At 39.0% G+C, this 13687-nt stretch overlaps 1 protein-coding gene across 2 annotated transcripts in view; it reads right to left on the bottom strand.

The window, feature by feature from the left end:
- The window catches only part of tgfbr2b (transforming growth factor beta receptor 2b), a 44272-nt gene that overhangs the window by 13545 nt on the left and 17040 nt on the right, over positions 1-13687 (bottom strand). The gene's annotated exons all lie outside the window — the stretch shown is intronic.

The following is a 13687-nucleotide window of genomic DNA, read 5'->3' as shown; positions in this document are numbered from 1 at the left end:
TCCACAGACAGCTTGAAATCTTTTACTGTCCATCATAACAAGAAGTGCAAGTTTGAACCTTTTGGTTTCTGATCTTTTCAGGGACCTAACTGTGCAGTCAGAAGGTTCACAGTTTGAGCAGGCTTTATAGCTTTGTGAGCTATAGCATTAACTCCATCCACTGACTCTGACTGCCAGCTGGGACAGAATGGCAGCCAAGCCTCGGAGCTCCAGCGGCAGTGAAAGAACAGTCAAACGCTTGTCTGTCTTGCGTTGGCCTGGCCTGGACTGATCTGCTCTAGCCGGGCACCTTTTCAAAGAGTGTCTCACTCATAGTCCCAAGGGAACATTACCCTCCTGAGCAAAGCTGCCACATTGGCGAGCTGAAGGAGGTCAGGCCAAGGACTGACCATTGAAGAAAATGCTCCACCCTACATCTACTTTGCAGTAAGATTTTCCACTTACAGTACATGTATTAGTGAGCACTATAGAGGCTCAAAGTATACAAAGCAAACATCAGCATATAGAGCAAAAATAAAAACTTCGAGCTTTGATACTCTGTGAATTCTTCTGTATATCATAGACTGAATGTAATCACTGACTATGTATAAAATGTAGACTCAGCCACACATGACTGAATCTAACTGTTGTGAAGTCTGCTCAGTGTTTTGTCTGACAACCAAGATTTCGAAGATACTGCATGTCCATCTAAGCATAAACTTTATTGCCCTTTTAGGCTCTACTGGGGACCATCATTTACACACAGAACGCACTGTTGTGTTCAGTAATACTTGAAACTGGGTAATAAACTTATCAGGAAAGTATGTACTGAGGTCATAGAACAAGGGAGCTGAAACTTCTGTTAAACCAGACACTAACTGACTACCCCTACTGGCCATGAATAAGAATGGTTCCACATCTGGAAAGCAGAGAACTGTTGTCCATTTAAATACAGTTAAATGCACTATGCAATGGCCTTTTTAGCAAGCTACCTAGCTACAACTATTGTTTATTACAATCCAAATTCCAAAAAAGTTGGGATGCTGTATAAATGTAAATAGAAAGAAAATGCAATTATTTGAAAACATTTATTCACATATCAAATGTTCAAAATGAGAAAATTAACCATTTTTTTTTTACTAATGTCTCAAAAAAGTTAGGAATTGCCCATGTTGACCACTCTGTAGCATCCCGTCTTGTTTAAACGGTTACAGCAGATGGCTGCACCTCACTGAGCCTGGTTCTGCTGGAAGTTTCTTCAAAGTATGTTTTTTTTCCCTCACTGTCGCCAAGTTGTCTGATTCTTGGGGTTTCCTCTATCTCTATAAAGTGCCCTGAAGTGACTGGCATTGTGATTTTGTGACATATAAATAGAAATGTATTGAATTGAACCAGTTGCTGGACTTTTGAGCATTTAGTGATGTCTATGGGTTCTAGACTTTAGGCTCCAAACATTTTCCATTCAAGTTTCTTTAAATTTATGTTATGAATGTTGAAACTCTAAAAATGCTAGCCTTAAGGAGTTTATGTAATTTTTTGTAATTAACTGAATTAAAGCCAAGTGCACAAAGCCACTTCAATCACACATTAATAGTTTGACCTAAGAGCCACTGTGGTGGTGCACAAAGGCAAAACTACACTGTTCCAAAAAATAGTAATGTCAAAGTACTTTACTGTGTAGTTTACAGTTGTGTACTGTTTTTCTAGAATATCATTAGATTTACATAAGTAGACTGTGATCTGACACGTCAAATGTAAAATAACATAACATCACTGTAAATGTAATAAAACACAATTTACTTGTTTGTTAAATATATTTTGTTGTACATATGCATATTTAGATCGTAAAAATACATCCAGGAATGTCTCCCATCATGCCTTGGGACATGTGCTGCTGTTTAGATGTTCTTGTTCTATTGTTTATGGTTACGTTACTTTTAACTGTTATCTTGAATGTTGTGTTTACGCCGTGGTGCAGCGTCACTGACAGTTGTTGTTTTGTAGAGAGAGTGCTGTACCATGAGTGACTTCTGTTGTGCTGTTGTTGATCCTTGAGGCACATTGTAGCACAGCAAGTGTTTTAATAAGAAGCTCCCCCTACCAGCTTGGGGTTAAATAACAAGCTCAATCTCTCTCTGTGAGCTTCTTTGTTAAGATTTCTCTGCATGCCACAATGTAAAACATTGCACGGACACGCTGTGCTAATTATATATTTTGAAAAAGAAATGTAGAGGTAGGAATTGCAATTAATATAAATAACATGACGCTAAGCATCGGCCAATGAATGTGAACTAACAACAAGGTCGCGGGTATGGCTGCGACCGTAGGAAAAAACCCTAATATGAAGGTATTTTACTGCATTTTACAGTAATGTTCTGTTCTTCTAGAATATCATTAAAGTTACGTAAATAGACTTTGACTTCACATTTTGAATGTAAAATGTTAAATCACTGTAATGTAATACAACATGATTGTCATGATTATTAAATGTATCTGTCTGTACATATGCATATTTAGATTGTTAAAATACATTCACAAATGTATCATGATCTCACAAATATCTGTCCGTTATTTGAAAGATTGAACTGTTGAATTCAAATGTAATGCTATGGAAAAGTATATAACATGATCCTATAAGCTTGTGTTACATCACATAAGTATTATTATCGCTGCTAGTTAGGCCGTTCGTGGCTCAAGAGTTGGCAGTTTGCCTTCTGATCAGAAGGTTGCCGGTTCGCGCCCCGGCTCGGACACTCTCCGTCGTTGTGTCCGTGGTCAAGACTCTTCACCTACCGCCTACTAGTGATGGCCAAAGGGGCCGATGGTGCGATATGGCAGCCTCGCCTCTGTCCCAGGGCATGCAATCAATTATTATTTAAACCAACTGTTAACTGTATATTTCTGTACATTTACGTATTATGATTCATATTTCCACATTCAGTGACCTTGTTTATAGGTAATTTCATCGTTTGATCGCGTAAAAATGTTCCTAATTTAATGTCTAAAAGCACTTGGAAAAGGCAGAATCCCATGTCAAATTAGCTCAACAAACTCTATTTTCATTACTGAAAATAACCGTATTTTTATGGGACAGTTATTTTCTGTTATTTTACGGTCATATTTTGGCGCCCCAGCTGCCGGAATATTACCGTTTTTTTTAAGATGTTTTTTTTCCTATTTATAGATGATTTCATTGTTTAATCACATTAACATGTTCCTGATTTAATGTTTAGCGGCACTTGAAAAAGGCGAGATCCCATGTCAAATTAGCGCAACTAATTGTATTTTCATTACTGGAAATAACCGTATTTTTATGGGACAGTTATTTTCTGTTATTTCACGGTCATATTTTGGCGCCCCAGCTGCCGGAAGATTACCGTTGTTTTACGATGTTTTTTGTAACAGTGTATAAAACCCTTGTCTTTGTCCCAAGCATTGAAGAGGGAACTTGCCAAAGAAGACAAAGACAATAATAATGCTACAAAAATGCAAGCTTGCCATCTGTGAACCTGTAGTTAGTCTTAACGAGCTCACTTTGTTAGCTACAGATAGTAGATTACAGCTGTCTGCTGGAATGTCTGGTTTGGTTTCAGTTCAGACAGACACTGATCTGATAGCCTACACTTCTGTATTTTGTCAGCTTTAGAGCTGCATAAACACACATATTATTTGTGATGTCGCCTAGCAAAAATGAAACCATTACATTAGATAAAAATGTAAGACTGTATTTGTCATGTCAACGCTCACTCTGATCTTTGTGACTTACGAACTGCTGGGCCCACATCACAGAGCGTCATTAACTGTCCGATTTAAACTGCCTGATGTGCTTTCTCTTCAGCAAAGTAAAAGAGGAACGAGTATTGTGTTCATTTTTGTGGTTGTGAGCATGTAGGTGTGTATTTGTGTATGTGGGCATACAGCACTAAAACTTTTTGAGATCACTTCGGGCAAAACCGCAGATGCAGTGAATCAAAAATACCCAACACAAGCTCATGCAGTGGTTTTTTTTTAGGCTTGAGACAACTTCAAAAGACCAGTAGTAAAGTTAGTTGCAAAATAAGCCAACCAGCCAGTCAGACATGGCATTTCTACTCAAATTCCTAGTGTCTGTACATGTGTGTATGCTTTAAGGGTTTTAAGACTGCTTAGAGGTTTTTGGGGTTTTAAGTTTATTTCCTTGTTGTCTTGCAGCCATGTTTGGAGTGTGTAAGGGTGTGTGTTTCAGGTAGAAACAGCCAATCACGCAGTGCCAAGACAAACTGGCAATTACAATCATGTTGCCTTTTCCAATCAGGATGCCAAAGTGTTCTCAGGCGGCGTTTAAAGAGGTTTGACACATAATTTGGCCAAATGCAGGCATCCCTGCCTCCGGCCTGTAATTACTCACATCATCAGTGTGTATTCATGTGTCAGGAAGTGAATTCTGGGATTACTGAACCTGCCATCTCTGAATCACACTTTTAATGCTTTGACCAATTGCTAATTACTTACTTGCTTACTACGCTTAGTGAAGTTACGAGCTGGATTTTAAAGAGGAACTATTTTCACTGGAAAAAAGACAGAGCCAGACATGATTTCATGTTTAAAACAGGTGATGGGTGGATAGATGGCAGCCATTATAAACAGAGTGTAAGCAGAAGCACACTTCCAACAGGGCTTCCACTGTGCCAGATTGTTTACTGTGCCAGCAAAACACTTTAAATATCAGTATTCATCCTGATTTGTTTGAACATTTCCATTCATAGCCCCTGATTTTGGTAATTATCTGGTCACGTAATGGAAAGCTGAGGGTTCAGATTTACAAGTAAATGTGGTGTAAATTCTCCTCACCGCTCTCTGAAAGAAAGCTCCCAGCTTTGCCTGTTCCTAATGCATTTGCTGAACCAAGCATAACACAGGTATGGAGCCTATAACAGGTATCGAGTGAGGGATGATGTAATGTTTAACAAGTGATAGCTTTATGATGTCTAGACAAGGGAGTTTTGGCCGGAAACTGATAAGAGAGTGCTCCAGTAGGTTTATGATTGATACTGTAGCACCAGTGTTGGGGAGTAACTGAATACATGTACCGGTGTGACGTATTTAAAATACAAAATATGAGTAACCGTATAATAATAATGAACACTTTTATTGATCCCCGTGGGGAAATTCTTCGCTGCATTTAACCCATTCACTCAGTGAAGCAGTGGGCAGCCACCAGTGCAGCGCCCGGGGAGCAGCGTGTGGGGATGGTGCCTTGCTCAAGGGTACCTCAGGGTAGCCGTTCAGGGGATTCGAACCCCTGACCTTCCTAACATGGGGCAACCGCTTTACCTACTGAGCTATCCCTGCCCGCTGTATGCCATTACAGTTAATGCTTAAATAGGTGATAATTAGAATACAGTTGCTTTGTTGAAATTAATGGATTACATGGTGGTTTTTTCATATGTTAGGCTATCCCCTCTCTCATGTTGGCATTTCCACTCATTGCTGGAAACCGTAACAAAACACGAAATAAGAGGCTCTAATGTAAGCGTCCTGTCAAATGTTGGTGGAGTCAGCTACACAATGGACCCGGAGCCAGCACAACAGAACCACCAGTGCACGGAAAGGAATACATTTCTTACTTGGAAATTCTGACACTACTTCTTATTTAAAGAAGTAAGGGATGGACGAAATCTGACCGTGCAATGCAAACCAAGCTGCTCTCAGCATCAAACAATTCCACCTCCAACCGAAAGAAACATAAGGAAGTAAGTTCTTTTTTAAAATCTAGCGTTAGCCTACTGCAACTACCTTGTTTTAGGTAGTTACCCACTTAACTGCCAACCATTTTCGCATCTTTTAATTCCAGGACTAGGTTTACAATGCTCAGCGTTGCTGTTTTGCTCTACCTCATTAGGCAGAGTTTGTCTGGGTCAGCATTAAGCCACAATATCTGTGTTATGTCATTATATCATACGAAAATCTATTTTCATTATTGTTTGGTTGAGTGCTTTGTAACATTAAGTTTTTTGTTATTATTAAAGAGTTGATGCTATTATGTGAATAATGAGTATATATATATATATGTTGTGTTAAAATGTCAAAAGGTAAGATGCTAGTTACAAATCCTTATGAAATGCTTATTAACAAAGTATTATTCTGTCTTATTTAACCCTTGTGTGGACCCGCTAGAGTTTTGGCTTTCCAAATTAACACTATGAAACAATTTTATGTTAAATTACTCAACAGATGTTTACTTCATCCCAATTACAAGCCATATGAACAGCAAACATGATTATTTTTTTCCCTTTACCTTTGTTAGATCACATTTATGAATTAATGTGCTTCTCGTTTTTTTTTTTTTTTTTTAATAAAATGTTATAAAAAAAATAAATCAGTTATAATCAAGTGGAGTGAGTGGAAAGACACAACACATTTACACGTGAAGCAATATGTTTCACAACTAAATGGGATCAGCCGCTCATCAATGGTGATATTAGGCCCAGGGTTGTAAAACGGGGAGGTGGTGCACACACTTATCCCACACTGTCTTGATGGCAGCTAGCTTGTCTCTCTGCCGTTGAGCTGGTCTGTTGTCTCGGTTATCAAAACGAATAATCCTGGAAATTTTGTGGAAGTTTTCCAGAGACATTGATGCATGGAAAGGTTCGTGCCGGTTTCTGCATCCCACAGGGATTCTGTGGATTCCCCTTTGGACCTGAAAACTCCTGCAAGGATGAGAACCCCAAAGTAGGCCTTTGGGGTTCTTAGATGAATTTGGTCCATCTCCTTCCACCTCTCTCCAAAAACACACCTTCCTTCTAGATTACTGCAATCCAGAATAATTTTCTGGATGGAATCTGGGATGAAAAGCTCAAATGAAGACTTGATGTCCTGCACATGAGTAACTGTCAGCCGTGTTGGCCCTGGCTTATCACAGTAACAGCTCTGCAGGGTGGCTCATTTCTTGGGCAAGAAGACCATTCAATTTCACCAGTTATTGACATCCATATTTCTTCACTTGCTGTCTGGTGGGCTTTTTTTGGTCCTGGAGCTGTCTGCTGATGGGGTACTCGTCTTCGTTTTGTTACTAAATGATGCTCAACCTCCTCTTCTTCAAAGTCACTGTCAGACTCTGAATTTTCAGAAATGTGAAATATTCTGAAACCTCTTTGTCAACATCATCATCCGAAGCCCCTCTCTCTTCCAAAATCAATTGGATGGCCCTCGCAGCAGATAATCTTTTGCCATCTTGATCAGTTGTGATAAAGAACCACACTGGCAAAGTCTTATTTATAGTATTATGCCCCTAATTTGCAGGTGGGACAGGGTATGAGAAAATAAAATTTGGATCCCTCAAGAAAGAGGGTAAAATGTGCGGGAATGTAAGAGCAGACGGTGTTGATAGTTGAATTTTCAACAATGTTGCAACTTTGTGCGGGAGCAGGAGGGGAAGAAAACACTATCAGCAGCACCAGAAAGGAGGAAGACAGAGTGTGGGAACACAGGACCTACACTTTCAACACTTTTATTAGACCTGGGTCCAGTGGACCCGAACACCTTGTATGTAATGTAAATGCGTGGGGGGGAGGTACAGTATGAGGTCATTGAAAATTAGTTCGGATTTATGTTCTTCACAGAAAATAAGCCAAAGCCAATGAATTTCAGGTTGAAAAAATAATTAATTGTTTAATTTTTCTTTTGAAAAAAACTGAAAACGGGTCTCACAGACCCGAACACCATACAAGGGTTAAAGGGTTAACTTTAAAGCCAGTGGGAGCAGGGACGCTCCGTTTTGCGTAACTATTTTTAAATCCCGGTAGCACTGCAACCACATGAGCTAGCGCAATAATTTTTTTGCATATGAAACCAAGCCATTAGCTTGTCCTAGGTCATGGTTTCCTTCCACATATAGCTTTGCAAAAATTGCATAAAAAGCGCTTGCAGCAACAAAAACATAATATTCCAGAAACACACTTTGCCGATCTGATCAGCTGTTCATAACACTTCCTACGTTGGAATCCGGTCGTTAAGTCTGACGTCACTAGCCGTGTCTGGGCCTAAACTCCGCTGCAGGTCCATATATCAAACGATCACTATGGCATTACTGAGAGTAATGAGAACGCTGATCATTTTATTATCATCTTTAATAAAATGATCAGCGTTCTGCTCTACCAGGTGTAACAATTGAGTTTAACATCCAGGCATCCATGAAAAGGGAATTTATGACATTTAACAGAGTTAGAAGTTAGCAGGAAGTTAGGTCGCTAGCTTCTATCTAAATACAATATAGCATGTCCTGACTGCGGGGTTTTGGAAACAAATTAAAATGTACAGCTCTGTTATCACTTCCGACATAAATGAAGACAGAAAACTAAACAGCAGTGACGTTTGTAGGGTTACTGAAGTTTGGCTAGCTGGTATATAATGATGTGCTACATGACTGCTAGTGACACAGCTAAGTTAGCATAATATAAACAAGCTAACTTTTTTTCCACTCGATAAAAGTTAACGTGAATGTTCTCGGTGGTCAGGAACAAATGTAATCGCATGGCAGGATGCTGTAAAAGGACCAAACTTCAGCCAGGAGAACAACTGAGATAATCCATCCACAATACGAGGTTAGTCATACTGCTGCATGGGCTGGGCTGTAGTTACATTCTAAGGTTTTAAAAACTGAGCTTATATAATGATTAGCGGTAATAAAAGCCGAGGGAGGTCAACAGTGATCACCGACTGTTTTAGGAGCTTTTTGAGATTAAATAGAAAATACAAAACATTAAACATGTTAACAACACAAAAGCCATATTAAACGCAGACTACTTTAGGACCGGAAGTAGGATTCGTCACGTCATCACTTAACAACCGGATAGGGCTTTGGAGTTGACGTCACGCCGCAATGCATTGTTGGAGCGCGGCACCATTTTCGGGGTCTACGAATCAAAACAAACACACTGTGTTGGAACGACGATTACAAGATGCTTAAAAGCAACTCAGAAGAGAATGGACTGTATAGAGACCGATTTCGTTCAGAGGTGAAGCAGCGGTACTTGCAAAAAATAGTGTGCATTGGAAATGTGGACCCGTATGAAATACGGCCGTGGAGTAGAAACCCTGAAGACCAACCGCTATTGACGTAGCCTGACATATTTTCGTACCTTATCTGTGGAATCAGCACGTACAAGTCGTCATTTAAACAAAGGTAAGTCAGCTCGAGTACTGCGTGTGAAATGCGTTTGATTTCCCTGCAAACATTCACATTAGTGCAGCATAAATTCATTCATGAGGGGAAATTACAGTGAGAACATGTGGAGACTGTTAGGTGGATAACATAGTGAGTTCAGTGCATTGATGTGACATTGTCCTGAAGGATTTAGTTATTCTTTATGTTAAAGAAATTGCAATGATTTATTCATATTTATTATAAATAATTCTAATTATACATCTTGCTTCCATATTTGTATCTTGTGTCACTAAAAATACATTTTATTTTAGTTTTATACATTGATTAATGACCTGCAGAATCTCCTTATCATATTAAGTGATTCATAATTGTCACTTTATTTTCGTCAGCGCTACGTCAGCGCGAACTATCACATGTCCGCCATTACCCGTCCGAAACCGGAAGTGACGTCATTTTCACGGAAATGTAGTTTTTTTTTTTTTAACCTCCAGGGCCGATACAAGCATATACTAGTGTTATTTACTAGTAGTGTTACTACTAGTGTTTTTAAAGGTTGTGTTTGACTTTATGACTTTCTGTGTCGTTTCTGGGATGCTTAGAAGTCAAATTGCACTGCTGGAAGTAGTTTATTTTGATGCAAATGCTGTTTTTTTGCAAATTTGCATTATAATATTTATTTTCGTTTTTTCTGCAGTATATAAAAATTGGTGTATTTCAAAAATAAAACTATGAAGGCACTCAAAATAAATTTCCTGTGGTGGGAAACTATTTTGTGCAACTTTTTTGTATTTACAGTTTTGAGGGATAAGCCTCTTAAATTTCTCTAACTAGAAATATATGTTAAAAAGACAAAACTATTTTCAATTTTTTTGTAGTTTATTTCACTTTTTTGCAATTTATGTAATTACTATGCACTTAATGCATACATATTATTAAAATTTGGGCTATAGTGGTTGTATTGATGTATAGCAACTTGAAATGCTCCCAAAAATGGCACTACAACATGTAAAAATATAATATAAGCTCTGGCGGACTTGGTTCTATGGTAGGTCTTAAAGGGTTAAAAAGAAAATATGGTTGATATCCTGAAATGATACAATGTCATTAGTCAAATATTTATAACACATTATAATATAGTTGAAGGCAGATAAAGGCCAAAAGAGACCAACATTTCCAGCTGTATGCAATATTTATCAGATTAAAAATACTCAATATTACAATACACTTGCATTGTGTTATAAGGGTGGGCCATTTATATGGATACACCGCAATAAAATGGGAATGGTTGGTGATATTAAAGTCCTGTTTGTGGCACATTAGTATATGTGAGGGGGCAAACTCCTCAAGATTGGTGGTGACCATGGTGGCCATTTAGAAGTCGGCCATCTTGGATACAACTTTTGTTTTTTCAATAGGAAGAGGACCATGTGACACATCAAACTTATTGGTAATGTCACAAGAAAAACAATGGTGTGCTTGGTTTCAACGTAACTTTATTCTTTCATGAGTTATTTACAAGTTTCTGACCACTTATAAAATGTGTTTATTGTGCTGCCCATTGTGTTGGATTGTCAGTGCAACCCTCTTCTCCCACTCTTCACACAGGAGAAATGCCAGCACAGGCATCCAGTATCCGTAGTTTCAGGTGCTGCACATTTCGTATCTTCACACCATAGACAATTGCCTTCAGATGATCTCAAAGATAAAAGTCTAAGGGGGTCAGATTGGGAGACCTTGTGGGCCATTCAACTGGCCGACGAAGACCAATCCACTTTCCAGGAAACTGTTTATCTAGGAATGCTCGGACCTGGCATCCATAATGTGGCGGTGCACCATCTTGCTGGAAAAACTCAGGGAATGTGCCAGCTTCAGTGCATAAAGAGGGAAACACATCATCATGTAGCAATTTCAAATATCCAGTGGCCTTGAGGTTTCCATTGATGAAGAATGGACCCACTATCGTTGTACCGATAGTGGGTCCATTAGTTGTACCGACTAATGCCACTCTCCAGTGACATGCAGCGAGTTCTACGCTGTGGGCTCTTGCTGAATGACGCTAGGACAGCCACTGATGTTTCTTAATTAGTGACAGTTTTCTTGCGTCCACATTTTGGCAAATCCAAAACTGAACCAGTTTCACGAAACTTAGCAAGCAGTTTGCTAACTGTAGCATGGGAGATGGGTGGTCTCGTAGGGTGTCTTGCATTGAAATCTGCTGCAATGACCCGGTTACTGCGTTCACCAGATATCAACACAATTTCGATCCGCTCCTCACGTGTTAACCTCTTCGACATGCCAATGGCTGTGAACAAAGAGAAACTTGTAAATAACTCATGAAAGAATAAAGTTACGTTGAAACCACACCATTGTTTTTCTTGTGACATTACCAATAAGTTTGATGTGTCACATGGCCCTCTTCCTATTGAAAAAACAAAAGTTGTATCCAAGATGGCCGACTTCTAAATGCCCACCATGGTCATCACCCATCTTGAGGAGTTTGCCCCCTCACATATATTAATGTGCCACAAACAGGACTTTAATATCAACAACCATTCCCATTTTATTACGGTGTATCCATATAAATGGCTCAGCCTGTACAGTGATAATTTGTCTTTTGATATGGACGTCTGCTTCCTCAACAGAATAAAACAAACAAACCAAAAAAAGAAGTAACTGTAGCTTTGGCGTTAGAGTCACATGTCCATTTAATAAATAAATATTCAAGTCAGAATATTTGATTTGAGACTTAAACTGTTGGTGGAGTCTGAATCCTCCCAAATGTGTAAAAATAACCTGGCTTTATCCAGGCTGGTATCATATTATGTGTGTGTGTGATTGTGGCCATGCTTCACCAGCCGCAGACAGGCTGGTAACACCAACTAAAACCGAGTATCATACTTACTATTTACTTGTTATGGTAACAGCAGGCTCCAAAGCTCAGACTACACCATAAACATGGTTCATATCTCTTTAGCTCCAACATCCCCTTCCTCCAACTTGCTCTGTTTCCATCTCATCTTCCCATCTCAGTGTCTGTTCTGGCTACCATTCTTTTAGTCTCACACTGTCCTTCCCATTTCCTTCTTTTTATGGGTCTAAGAGTTGGCCTGCTTGAGTCATTTCTCTATAAAGCGCTCTGCTGTGTAACTGAATGATTGATGTACTCACTGATGACAAGCCAAGATTCCATAGTTAAGGAGGAAGGATTTAAAAAAGTACATCTTGGAAAAAAGGTCAGTTTTATATGTCGTCTTCTCTTTCCTTTTTTTTCAAGCTGGATAAAGAAGCCGTTGTAATTATCATTATTTTTTCCATTTCCCACTGTTATCTATTGTTATTCGTTGTCATCAAAATAGAGACCTCACTGGCACCAAAAATCCCCTCTCCATGTCATGAGGAAATAGCGTTTATCATGAGCGATGCCAAAATAAAGGAAGAGATTACTTGGAAGAGACCAGGCGACATCTGTGCAAAAATATACCGTAAGTAAAAAAATCAATTGATTGTAGCTTCACAAGAACACAGCTGTGAATACAGCATAAAAAATAGCACGTTATTATGGCAAGGCAGTATTTACTATCCTCGCCTCTCACTCAAAAGAATCCACAAGCGTCAAAACACATGTGCAGCTGATACTGACTGGAGGGCGGCGTTAGTCCGTGCCGAATCGTTTTTACAAGGCTCCTAATTAAAAGCAACTGTCACTTCAGATAAAGAAGTTCAGCCTTGTCAGGGTGCAAGGGATCATCTCTGACCACTTTTTATGCTCTTGACACAGTGACTGAGAAAATGCAGGGAGTCAAAATGAGGATTCAAAAGTGAGATTTGGTACGATTTGCAATAGCTTTGGGCCAATTCCTGAAACAACTGATGCGTTTTTTTTGTTGTTGTTGTTGTTGTTTTTTTACCAGGCTACTACAGGTCAATAAAATGCACCAGACATAAGGCTATTGTTTTCTGGAAGCCAGTCTTTAATATACACTTATTAATAACCAATTAAACTGAGTTGGTTTTAAATAGGCTTTCTCTCTGGGCTTTGTTAAAAACAGTCAGACTTATTGGATGGTAGAGTGTGATCAGTCATGCTCAAACCACTGTTGCTGTAACACTGAATCTGAGGAGACACTGTCATTTAAATCTGTTTGAAAATTGTGACATCTACCCCACACGTAAATGTTAAAAATGGTGTAATGTGGCTGATTTATTTAAAAAAAAATGAGTGGGTGAAATTATTACAGAAATGTTAATGCGAAGAATAGAAAAGTTGTAAACGTGCTTTAAGATTTACCAAAGAGGACAGTTACCTACTATGTGTCTTTTTTCCCAAGTGCTATTGAATCATAGAAATCAAAGAGGGTGGTGGTGTGGTGGTTAGCACTACTGCTTTACAGGAAGAAGAACCTGGATTCAAATCCACCGTCCAGCCAGGGATTTTGTGTGTGTCGTTTGCATGGTCTCCTCTCTCTCACACACACATACATATATATATATATATACACACATTATATATATATGTATATGTATGTGTGTGTGAGAGAGAGGAGACCATGAATCCTCCCT

Source organism: Astatotilapia calliptera, chromosome 11, assembly GCF_964374335.1.
Source record: "Astatotilapia calliptera chromosome 11, fAstCal68.1, whole genome shotgun sequence".
Taxonomy (NCBI): Eukaryota; Metazoa; Chordata; class Actinopteri; order Cichliformes; family Cichlidae; genus Astatotilapia; species Astatotilapia calliptera.
This window is presented reverse-complemented; position numbering and strand designations above follow the sequence as displayed.